Raw genomic sequence first — 11,939 nt, 5'->3', positions numbered from 1 at the left:
ATTAAACTTGGAAGAAAAAAAAAGTATTCAGAATCACTGAATCATACCTAAGCACACTTTAAAAAAAAAAAAAAAAAGGTGTTAGGTCAATAGGAGAAAAATAAGAATAACTGAAAGATCTCTTACCATCAAAAAAGCCTCGCTTCATAGATGACTATGTTAGAAAGGGCATAAGAGGCAGTAATAGTAATTTAGCCATCTTACTACCTCAGAAAGACTGGAGCAGGTGGGTATTTGGGGAAGACTGTGATAGAGACAAAGGAGTACAACGAACACAGGAGTCGGAAGAACCTCCAAATCCTAGCTCAGCCACTTCCTAGTTCATGGGCCTTAGGCAACTTGCTATACATTTCCGGATCTCTGTGATAGAGAAATAATGCTACCTACTTTATGAGATGTTGCTGGAAAACTTTAAAGACGTTTATGTTTGTAAAGTGTCTGGTACATAGTAGGAAGGGGTAACTCTCATTAAGAATTTACTCTTCAGATTTACAAAAGGTATTCTCCCCGGACTGTCTGTTAGCTGATCAGTACTACATGTTGACGATGAAGGGAAATACCTGCTCCAGACATATTCTTTTGGTCAGATGATCTCTGGAGTAGACCTTGTTTAGGCACCCACCCCCGCCTCCTATGGGCGGAGCCTGCATCCATCACGGAGGCTTCAAATGCCTTCTCCTCGCTTCCCATCATCCTTTGGGGCCAAGCATCCCTGAAAGTGGTGGAGCCCTTCTTGGAAGGAGCTTCCACTCTGATAAAAGACAAAAGAACATGAGAAAACCCCTTTTTCACTCTCTGACCCTTCTGCATGTAAGAATATCCTTCAAGTTGTGGCAGCCATCTTAAATCTTGAGGAAACAGCTAAAACAAGACTCTGGCCTTGCTCACTAGCGTTACAGAGCTACTGAAACTAAGCCAGAAATGACCTAGCACCACACTCTTTATCATGTCAGATAATGAAGTACTTTTAGCATTTAAGCTTCTCTCATTATTCATAACTGAACAAGACAGCTCTTGTTTTCTTGTCTTCCCCCAGAGCACTGAGAGACTCTTTCCATTTTGTGCATGAGCAGTTGAGCAGGAATATGGAGATGTTATTCAACATAGGTTCATCTTTATGAATAACACTAATCAATTTTCAGAGAGGGTGAGTAACTCACCCAATGTCACACAGCCAAGAACAACAGCAAAAAATTGAACCCAGGGGTGCCTGCTTCAAAGGTTAGTCTTTTCGGAACACTACTGTGGCCACACATTTATTTGTTAGCCAGTCCATAAGAAATGTTTTAAGTAGGTAAAGTTCATTTTTCCTTTCTCTCTCTCCTTTCAGTTTATATTCTGAGCTGCATAATCTCACAACTCCCAAACTTTGATGTCCCTAAGCAAACGCAAACTCATATTCTGAAATTTCCCTTTTTCTTCCTTCCTATCAAAATTTGCCTCTTCTGGGTTCCATTCCCTCAGGAAGCCAATATGCTTTATAAGGATAAAGCTAGGTAATCAGTTAAGCAATCTTCTTTCAATGGGAACCTGGGTTGGCGAATGCCTTCAATGGATGTTTGCAATGCCCTGGTATACTTGAAGGTGAGGTTATCCTTTCATATCGCACGGTCAGATAGCTTCCTCATGTACAATAAAAGTTAACCAAAGGGGGGTGCATGCCTGTGTGGCTCAGTCGGTTAAGAGTCCAACTCTTGATATTGATAACGGCTCAGGTCATGATCTCAGGGTCATGAGATCAAGCCCTGAGTCAGGCGCTCCATGCTGGATGTGGAGCCTGCTTAAGGTTCTCTCTCTCCCCGCCCCCCCCACCCCTCCTTCCCCTGCTCTCTCTCTCTCAAAAAACAAAACAAAACAAAACAACAACAACAACAAAGTTAACTGGGGTATGGAGCATGATTAGAATTCATTTATTCCCCACACAAATATTTACTAAGCACCTCACTTACCATGCCAACAGTATTACAGGTGCTAGGGATACAGCACTAAACAAAACAAACAAATTCCCTCCTTTTATGAAATTTAAATTCTAGTTGGGGAGAGATCGCTAAAAAATAAATATGTACTATTTTAAGTGGTGAAAAATGATATTAAGAAAAATAAAGCAGACTACGAAGGATAGATTTGTGGGGGTAGACTGTCTCATTAAGAGTGATCAGGACAGGGGCACCTGGGTGGCTCAGTCGTTAAGCGTCTGCCTTCGGCTCAGGTTATGATCCTGGGGTCCTGGGATTGAGCCCCACATCAGGCTCTCTGCTCAGCGGGAAGCCTGCTTCTCCCTCTCCCACTCCCCCTGTTTGTGTTCCCTCTCTTGCTGTCTCTTTCTCTGTCAAATAAATAAATAAAATCTTCAAAAAGAAAAAAAGGAGTGATCAGGACACATTACATAAAGGAAAGGATGTGAATGTTAATAATATGACAATATAGAAGTCATGGGAAAGTACAATGGGAGAGGAAAGATGGAGGAAACCATAAGAAAGTTATTACCCTCTTCTTACAAAGTGGAAAATCAAGAAATGCTGCTAAAACTTGATTGAACAAAAAAGAGGAAATTAACTGTTACTGAAAGTTACAAAGATGATCAGTAGAAACACTAAAAATCCTGGAGGAGAAAAGGTAGGAGAAGGAATAGTATAAGTGAGCTAATTCCTCATTTTTTATTTCTAGGAGTCAATAGAAACCGCTTAATTGGGAAAATAGGTTTTATCTCACATGCTAACTTTCACTGATCAGTGGTGCTGCCTGGGGCTCTCCTGAGTAGAACTCCAAACACAAGACCCAGCTCTTTGAGAAAGTGTGCTGTGATCGATTAATTAGTGCCGCCTGCCATGAGCGCAGAAAGGATCAATGACAGCGCATAGGCCACTTGGAGCCGCACTGGGTCACCTGGCAATGAGATGGCTGAAGGGAAGGAGAAAGCGACAGCAGCTGTGAGAACAGGTTATTATCAGAGTAGAGAGAGAGAAACTCGATGGTGGGGGGCTAGTGATATAATGGATTCCTATGTCATACTTCTGCTATGGATTGACAACATTCTGAAACGTACAAAGGAGATAATCTATAGAGAAGACTGACAAAAAAGAATTAACTTTACAGCTCTAATGTAAGAGTTGGGTAGGTTAGGTTTCAAATCCTGCCTTTCCCAAGCCATGGAAAAGAATTTAAGCCACAGAGTTTCTAAGACTTGTGCCTTCCTTGGCTGGATTGTATCCAGTGACTCATTTAAAGTCAGTGAAATGTATTTTGAGTATTGGAAATCTTCGTGGAGAAAACTTACCGTTGGTCCAATAAAGCCCTCTCTGCTGTACCAATTACCTAAACAGAGGAAACTGAGATACAAAGGTCCCAGCTGTACCATCATGCCAAATCCTGGGAACACAAACAAAGCTTGAAATCTTGTCTCTAATTAAATCTTGTGGAGTCTGGTGACTTTGCTAGCCTCCTGCTCAGCAGAAAACCATGTGAAACTCTGAGCAGTCTCCCCTGGGGGCTAATGTCTCCAATAAAGACACAACCGCCAGCCTGTGTCTGTGTTCCCCAAGACTAGCACCAAATGAAGAGGATGGGAACACTTGTGGTTATCAGAAGGGCACAGTTAGAGAGCTGCCCACCCACCAAACAAAGGCACAGTGAAACTCCTTGTTCCTTTGACACTCCAAGTCCTTCTCCATCTTTGTGAAAAGCAGCACCCAGTGAGGTGACTATTGCAAAGATCCCTACACTAGAGTTCTCATTCACACCCCAGCTCTGATACTTTTATTAACTCATTTAACCAATATCCTGTCCAACTCTGTGCAGAATGATAGATGACCCAGTCGCTCCCACTCCGGTACCCAAGGTTCTGCCAGGATGGATAGCAGGGCATCTCACTCTACACAGTTAATTTCAGCAAGCATGAATTGTGTCATGTGTGAGCAGACAGGCTGCCCTGGGCTGAGGGTTTCATTGCTCATGTGGGATGATTAGAAGAGCCCTCTCGGGGCGCCTGGGTGGCTCAGTCGTTAAGCGTCTGCCTTCGGCTCAGGTCATGATCCCAGGGTCCTGGGATCGAGCCCCGCATCGGGCTCCCTGCTCGGCGGGAAGCCTGCTTCTTCCTCTCCCACTCCCCCTGCTTGGGTTCCCTCTCGCTGTGTGTCTCTCTCTGTTGAATAAAGAAAATCTTTAAAAAAAAAAAAAAAAAGAAGAGTACCTCTCCCCAAGCACTTTTCCCACTTGGTCCAGGAACCCTAAAATTAGACACTCATTTCTTTAGATTCCTTATCAAATGTCCCTATAGAAATGGCTTGACACAGTTATCAGCCATTAACACCTTAGCATGACATGTTTCCAGATGACAGCCTACTGTATGCCATGGGTTGTGTTAGGTGCCTTAAATAGAGTCTATCTATAATCCTTAAAACATTCTAGCAGGGTCTAACCATCCACACACACACACACACACACACACACACACTTTTTTTTTTTTTTGAGATTGAGAAAGACAGAGAGCAGGGAGAGGGGCAGAGGGAGAGGGAGATAGAGAGAATCCTAAGCAGGCTCCAAGTTGAACACAGAACTTGACATAGGGCTCAATCTCACGACCCTGAGATCATGACCTGAGCTAAAATCAAGAGTTGGACACTTAATCAGCTGAGCCCCCAGGTGCCCCAACACACACACTTTTCTTTTTAAGATTTTATTTATTTGACAGTGAGAGGAGAGGGAACACAAACAGGGGGAGTGGGAGAGGGAGAAACAGGCTTCCCGCTGAGCAGGGAGTCCGATACGGGGCTTGATCCCAGGACCCTGGGATCATGACCTGAGCTGAAGGCAGATGTTTAATGACTGAATCACCCAGGTGCCCCCACACACACTTTTTAAGATCCTATTATGCATAGGGCATTGTACTTAGGTGGCTGATGGCTTTGCGTGTGGTGGATAAAGGTAAATCATATCTGGCCCTGAAAACCATCTAGTAGGAGTAATAAATATGTACATAAACAAATATAATACAGTGTACAGTGAATTTATTGCCGTGACAAAGGTACAAAGTATTATGTTTGTGATTTAGATGTGCTAAAGACCAGGCTAGCACCTAGTCATTAATTCAACACATACTTATTGAGCACAAATAGACCGATTCATATGAGATACCATGCAAAATCAAAGACTTTAATGTAAGAACAAAAAGAGTATGTATAGGATATGTATGCAAGTTAAGGTTAAAGAAAAAGGATATGAAGAGAATCATAAGAAATTCCATTTACGATGGGATGCATGAAAGTGGGAAATGAAATATAAAATTAGAAAAATATAAAATTAGAAAGGGTCAGTCAGATCATGGAAGATTTTGTATATCACGGTAGAGTTTAGACCTTATTCTACAGTCAGCAGGGAATTGGAAATTAATATAATCAAGAATCTGCTTTGTAAAGATTAACCTGGCAACAATGTGTGGAAGCATTTAAACTAAAGACAAAGAAGGCAGAGGCAGTGAGGAAATTACCAAGTGCTCTAAGTAAAAAGGCATAAGGGCGGAACATTTGACAGTAGAAACAGAGAGGAGGACAAATGCTGGCATCACTCATTCTGAAATAGGTAACATGAGCTCCTTAAGCCTAAGCCCTGAGTCATGTTCCTACCAAGTAGACTGCACAGCTACTAGCACAGAATAGGCACAGGATAAATGCCAGAGGTGGATAAAGGGATGGATGGGGAAGAGGGAGGAATTAAAGATGGCTGATGTTTAGGGCTACATGTCTGGCAACTTCTTTGGAACAGGTTTGAGAAAATGAACTATGACAAATCCATGTGTGACTAAGGGAGATGGGGGATTAGAAACTATCTGGATCATGGGACCTGGGGACAGCACGAGGGGCCTGGGAGTTTGGCAGGAGAAGGGCAAATGGTAGGAAAGAACAACAAGGGGCTGATTCTAGGCTGCCTCAGGGATAGGCCATGCAGATGTGACACCCGATGGTTTTGGGGGGTGGCTGACCGCTTCAAAGACCATTAAGTGAAAAGGAGGTTGATAAGCATTGCATCAGGACAAGTCCTACAATGAGACACTGGTTACAAAGACAATCATAGAGAATTCCAACAGAGCTGTACAGGAACTCCCATTTTGCCACTTACTTAACCGGGTCACATTATTAGAGATTTATAGGTCTTGATTTTTTTTTTCATTGATAAGTAGAGATAACCTTACCAAATATGGTTATCCAGAGGGTGGAAGAGATGGCAGCTGTCCACCAAAAACTCTCACTTTCCCAAAACTTGCATAGTATAAGTTGTTACTGAGAGGAAAATGCCCAGCTAGGATACCTCTTATGGCCAGGATATTTTAAGGGGCAAGTAAACCTTCTCTCCTTGCTTTTCCCCAACCACCTACTAGGATGCAGAGGATCTTGGGGTCTTAGAGAATGTGGTTCAGTACCACGGACAAGGCCTTGGTAGCAAACCATCCTGTGGCGGAAAGCTGCCCTGGGATCAGAGCTCTGGCATTGGAGGGCTGTGTGGACAAGAAATAAGCCTCTTTGGTGTCGAACCCCTGCAAGTTTGTGGTTTATTTGTTATGGCAAGAGACCTCATGCCCACAAATGCAGCAAGGATTACAAGATAAATAACAGAAAATGCATGAAGCCTTCTATCTACTCATGGTAAATGCTCAATAAATGGTAGCCAGGAAAAAAAGAAGAGACAGAAGAAGGAGGAGAAGGAAGGGGAGGAGAAAGAGGGGAAGAAGAGGAGGAGGAGGGGAAGAGGAAGAAAGAAGAAAGAAATAGAACTTGTGATAATGAGCAGAGAGAGGGCTCACCCTGAGAGAGCAGCTTTAGAGAGCTCTGAGATCTGTAGGGTCTGGCTGCTCTTGTTGTCTGTTTTTTGGGGCCTGAAGGCAAGATCTTAATCTTATAGAAGTAAAGATACCTTTCAGGATCTAAAGAGAGGAACACTTTCATAGAAATGAATGAACAAATGAATGAATGGGAGTTTGTGGGCCTCCTAAACCCTATATTTGTACAACCCACATACATACACGGGTCCCTCTAATCTCCACTCCCACATACAGATGCTCACCCATCTCCCCAACCTCAATCCATGTTAAGAACTCTTTCCTTGGAATGTGGAGCTGCTGATAGCCTCCTATCTCCTGGTTCTAGGGCCCATCTGCCAGGCCTGTTCTCTGTGATAGGCAGAATGATGGCTTCTTGAAAGATGTCTACATCCCAATCCCCCAAACCTTTGAATATGTTGCCTTACCTGGAAAAAGGGATTCTGCTGATAGATTAAGTTAAGGATCTTAAAATGTAAAGATTATCCTAGATTATCCAGGTGAGGCCAATGTAATCACAAGGATACCTGTAAGTGAAAGAGGAAAGCAAGAAGTTCAGAGTGACAGAGAAGATGTAACAATGGAAGTGAGGTCAGAGAGTCAGAAAGAGATTTGAAGATGCTATGATGCTGGCTTTGAAGATGGAAGAAGGAGCCAGTAGCCAAGGAACACAGGTGGCCTATAGAAGCTGGGAAAGGCAAGGAAACAGATTCTCCCCTGGAGCCTCCAGAAGGAACCAGTCTGCCAACAGCTTGACTTCAGCCCCATGAAACAGACCTGGGACTTCTGACCTCCAGAAACAGAAGACAATATATGTTGTTTGAGGCCACTATATTTGTAATGATTTTTCACAGCAGCCGGAGGAAACTAATACACCTCTAAGGAACCAACCCCATGGCCTGACTGCCGGGCTCCTCCCTGCCTTGGCTTGCTACACTGGTCACATGGAGATAAGAAGCCACTCTGGGTTTTCAAGCATTGGTCCCTAGAGCAGAGGAGCCAGTCCCAATACTGATGTGCAGAGCCTCTTCACAGCACAGCTGTCCAGCTCTGTGATCCAGTCATTATCCATCATGGGCCAAACCAACCTTGACAGCACTCTAGATAACACCAGTTCTATTAACTGGGAAATAACTTCTCAGCAACCTAAAGGATTTCAGTCATCAGATTACTAATCCATTACTGGGAAGACTTGACATTTTTTCTTGAGTTCTTCACTGGGTAGCCAAGTAAGCAGAGGACATCTTAAGATAACAATGTTTTTACTAAAACTTCTACATCCTCTAGATTTGTTTTATGTGTTAAACAATATAACGAATGAATTTCCAAATTCACTTCACGTGTTAACAGATGATAATGAGCACATAATGACACCTAGACCCACATAACACCTCTTGAAGTGGAATAAGGCCCTCCCCATCCCACTTCCACTGCTGACACAGGGGTGGCAAGATAGGGGGTTGTCGTAAGCTGAATTTCATCACCCCCAACATTCATATGCTGAAGTCCTAACCTCTAGTACCTGAGAATGTGACGGTATTTGGAGACAGGGTCTTTAAAGAGATAATTAAGTTAAAATTAGGTCATTAGGGTAGGTCTTAATCCGATATGACTGGGTTCCTTTTAACAATTCGGACACAGACATGCACAGAGGGAGGACCAGCTGAAGCCATAAGCAGAAGATGACCATCCATAAGCCAAGGAGAGAGAGACCTCAGAAGAAACCAAACCTGCCAACTCCTCGATGTTGGACTTCCAGTCTCCAGAACTGTGAGAAAGTAAATTTCTGTTGTTTAAGCCACCTAGCCTGTGGTAGTTTGTCACAGCAGCCCTAGCAAACTAATACAGGGGGTTATCTTTATCAGCACCCTAGAAATTGCACTAAAGATTTCTCTACTAGGCAAATCATCAGAAATAATGCACTATGATCTTGTTTTCAATATATTCAACTCTTTTATAAAAGCAGCAAATTAGTATTTTATATGCCATTCATTGCCCCAACTAATTAGGTGAAAAGGACTAACATTCTTCAAGTCCCTGCCATATATGAGGCACTGGAACAGCCCCTTTACATCTGTTATTTCATTTAATCCTCACGAGAGGCATTGCTGTTCCTTAAAAAACAAACAAACAAAAACACAAATGAGGAAACCAAGCCTCAAAGCAGTTAATTAACCTGCCCGAGGCCACATGGATGCTTTGTGAAATTAACATCTAGATCTATGTGGCTCTGGAGCACCTACATTTTCCCAAAATCCTGCACACCGTTTTCCACACGGCTGCATGTTATCTTTGCAATGACAGTGGTGGAGTCTTCCAAGGAGGTATGAAGATTAAGAGAGGCCCTATTCCATCTCCTCTGAGCTCAAGAGCTATTTCTGGGGAGCCGGTACAGAGTAGTGAGAGGATGAGAAAAGAAAGCATCCTTTTTTATGTGTACATAGGAAACAAAAATCTGGCTGCCTATGGAGAGGGTATGCGCATCATTTCCCCTCCCTTGGTAACGCTGCTGATGCTCCAGGAGTGTGATAAACAAGTTGTAATATATTAGCACGAACAGTTGCAGCACGCTCCTATAGCTGGCAGAATTCCTGAGAAATGGTTTTTATGGCACCGATCTCCTTGGAGACCTTAAATAACAGCCTAAAATGTATGGTACAGAGATCACAGGGTTTATTACTTTAGTTTCAGCCTGGTGTTCTGCAATTTATAGTTTTCCTGATAAATTGGGATCCATTCAGCTGGCACATATTACGTGGGATGGTGGAATTGTCTCTTCTGCATTGAAGGATTAGAAATGTGCAGATGCCTTGATAGGGTAATAACGGTGCCAGCCCAAGCTGTGCATGTCAGACAGGACCGGGGCTGTGCATCTGGGCTCATTTTAAAGAAGAATGGGCTCCCACAGTAGACAGCACCTTTCCTCCATGTCCCAATACCTTCTAATCCCAGAGGAGTCAGGCACTGCGTTAGCAATCTCATGCTTTCACTAGGAACTGGCTAAAGGCAAACAAACTCAGCATCTCATACCCCCTTTTTTTGGAGGGGTGGAGGGTTCTCTGCTAAAAGGTGCGAATTAAAAATGCACTTCACAATCTAGCAATAGAGGGATGGCTTTTTGTACAGGACCTAGGAATGCACTGTTCCCTATTTTTTCATGGCCTAAAGGTAAAATAAAGTCTGCTGTCCACACATAATTAATCTGATGTTGTTAGAAATCAGATTTTACAGCCATGAGTGAAGAACACTTGAGAGGGAGCTGTGAGTTAGTGTTCCTGATTTTCAGTCAGTTGATCAATCTGTTGGCTTAAAAAAAATTTTTTTTTAAGGGAAGGGACATCAATTAAACTTTGTTGTTGTTGTTGTTGTTCTAGTTGTTGTTTTTTTTTAATCAAGCTATATGCAGGAACAGTAACTTTCTTTCAGCTGAAAGTCTGGTACAGATTTTAGCATTTGGACATTGGAGCCCTTTCAGGTCCCATCTGGCTGTTAATCTGCAAAGGATGAAAGATTTACACAAAGGGCCTCAACTCTGAAGTGTCATTAAGTTCTATTGGGTCAATAATTCCTGAAAATGAATTTGAACAACAAAACTCAATAATTCTATAGTCATTGTTAGCCTGTTTCTATGGAGAGGAAAAAAGGTAGGGGTGGGGGAAGAAAAGAAATGTGCTTGGGTATGAGAGATTGGAAAAATGGTTAGAAGAGAAGAAATAGCCCCTGCCATGAATTCTAGATTTTCCTTTCAGCTCAGTATCTAGTTTTCTGCAGTTAAGAAATGTTTTCCACTGTATGAATGCACTTTGCAGCTTGGTCTGGGTACCTAGCTTTCTTCCTCATGAGGCTGGTCCTGAGATAAGTTAACACCCTTTTATGATGTCATTGGGATTTCTGGAAAAGAGGTGGGGCAAAGGCTTAAATGGACAACCCGTGTTGAGAGTTGCAGTATCCCATGCCTCAGAGAGCATCACCTGCTGCTGCATAACTGTTCAGAGCTGGTTCTGTTGAAGGTCCATGCCTGGTCAGATACAAGGTCATGATCATCCTCATGGGAACCTTATCAAGGACAAAGTTAACTATTTCTGATAAATTGAAAGACAACCTGGGTGCTTACTGCTTTATAACCCATAGCAAGGTTCTTGATGGTCTTGTCTCCTGGAAAAGATTCATTCTGGAAATGATTCCTCTGAAGGCAAAAGTCCCATGTGCAGTGGCCATTCAAATAGAGAGTTGACAAGATAGGGGCAGAAGGATGCTGTGATTGGCCCAAAGGGGCTGTCCTAAGTGTCAGGCAGGAAGCACTTCTCTTGGATCCTCTCATTCCCAAACAATGACATGAGGCAAAAATTGCTATGGTTATTCCCATTTTACCCGTGAGGAAGCTGACAGACAAAATGATTCATTGCAAGAGCCACAAGCACTAAGTGATGGAAGCAAGGTTTAAAATCGGGAAATCTGCCTCCACTGTGCACATTTTAGGTAGTAGGGTATGCCCTTTGGTGGAGAAAACTGAGCTTATGAAGTTTACCAAACAACCTAAGACCCAACTTTGGGAGCATAATTCATTCATCAGTACGGACTACCTAGAGCACAACAAAGACACATGCAGACATCAACAACTACCAGTGTATTTACACACAAGAAAAGACCCCTTCACGCCCAAGCATCTTACAGCTGACAGCTAGATGATTTATAATGGCCATTTAACTTTGCTGTGGAATCATCAAAAGTGGAGCCAACTCTATAAAACATCCTCCTCTGTGATATTTTTAATAACTTTCCAACCCCTTTTTTGCCCCCATTCCTAGGTATCCCTCAATAGCTAATATCTTCCTCTAGTCACTGGTTCCTCTCACCCTGATTACTTCCAATTACTGAGTTGTTAACTGGAATAAAACAACATCACAGACCCTATAGAGTAAGCCCAGAGAAGTGGCAATCATTCCTGCAAACAAGAGATGACCTCATCTTAAAAGAAAATAAATCAAATACGCACAGGCCTGATTACTTCTCAGAGGTGAGCCAGTCATCTGTTGGAGCAAGTCTATTTCTTTCTTTCTTCCTTTCTTCCTTTCTTCCTTTCTTTCTTTCTTTCTTTCTTTCTTTCTTTCTTTCTTTCTTTCTTTCT

The sequence above is a fragment of the Neomonachus schauinslandi genome, chromosome 5 (genome assembly GCF_002201575.2).
Source record: "Neomonachus schauinslandi chromosome 5, ASM220157v2, whole genome shotgun sequence".
Classification (NCBI taxonomy): domain Eukaryota; kingdom Metazoa; phylum Chordata; class Mammalia; order Carnivora; family Phocidae; genus Neomonachus; species Neomonachus schauinslandi.
Note: the sequence above shows the minus strand (reverse complement) of the source record.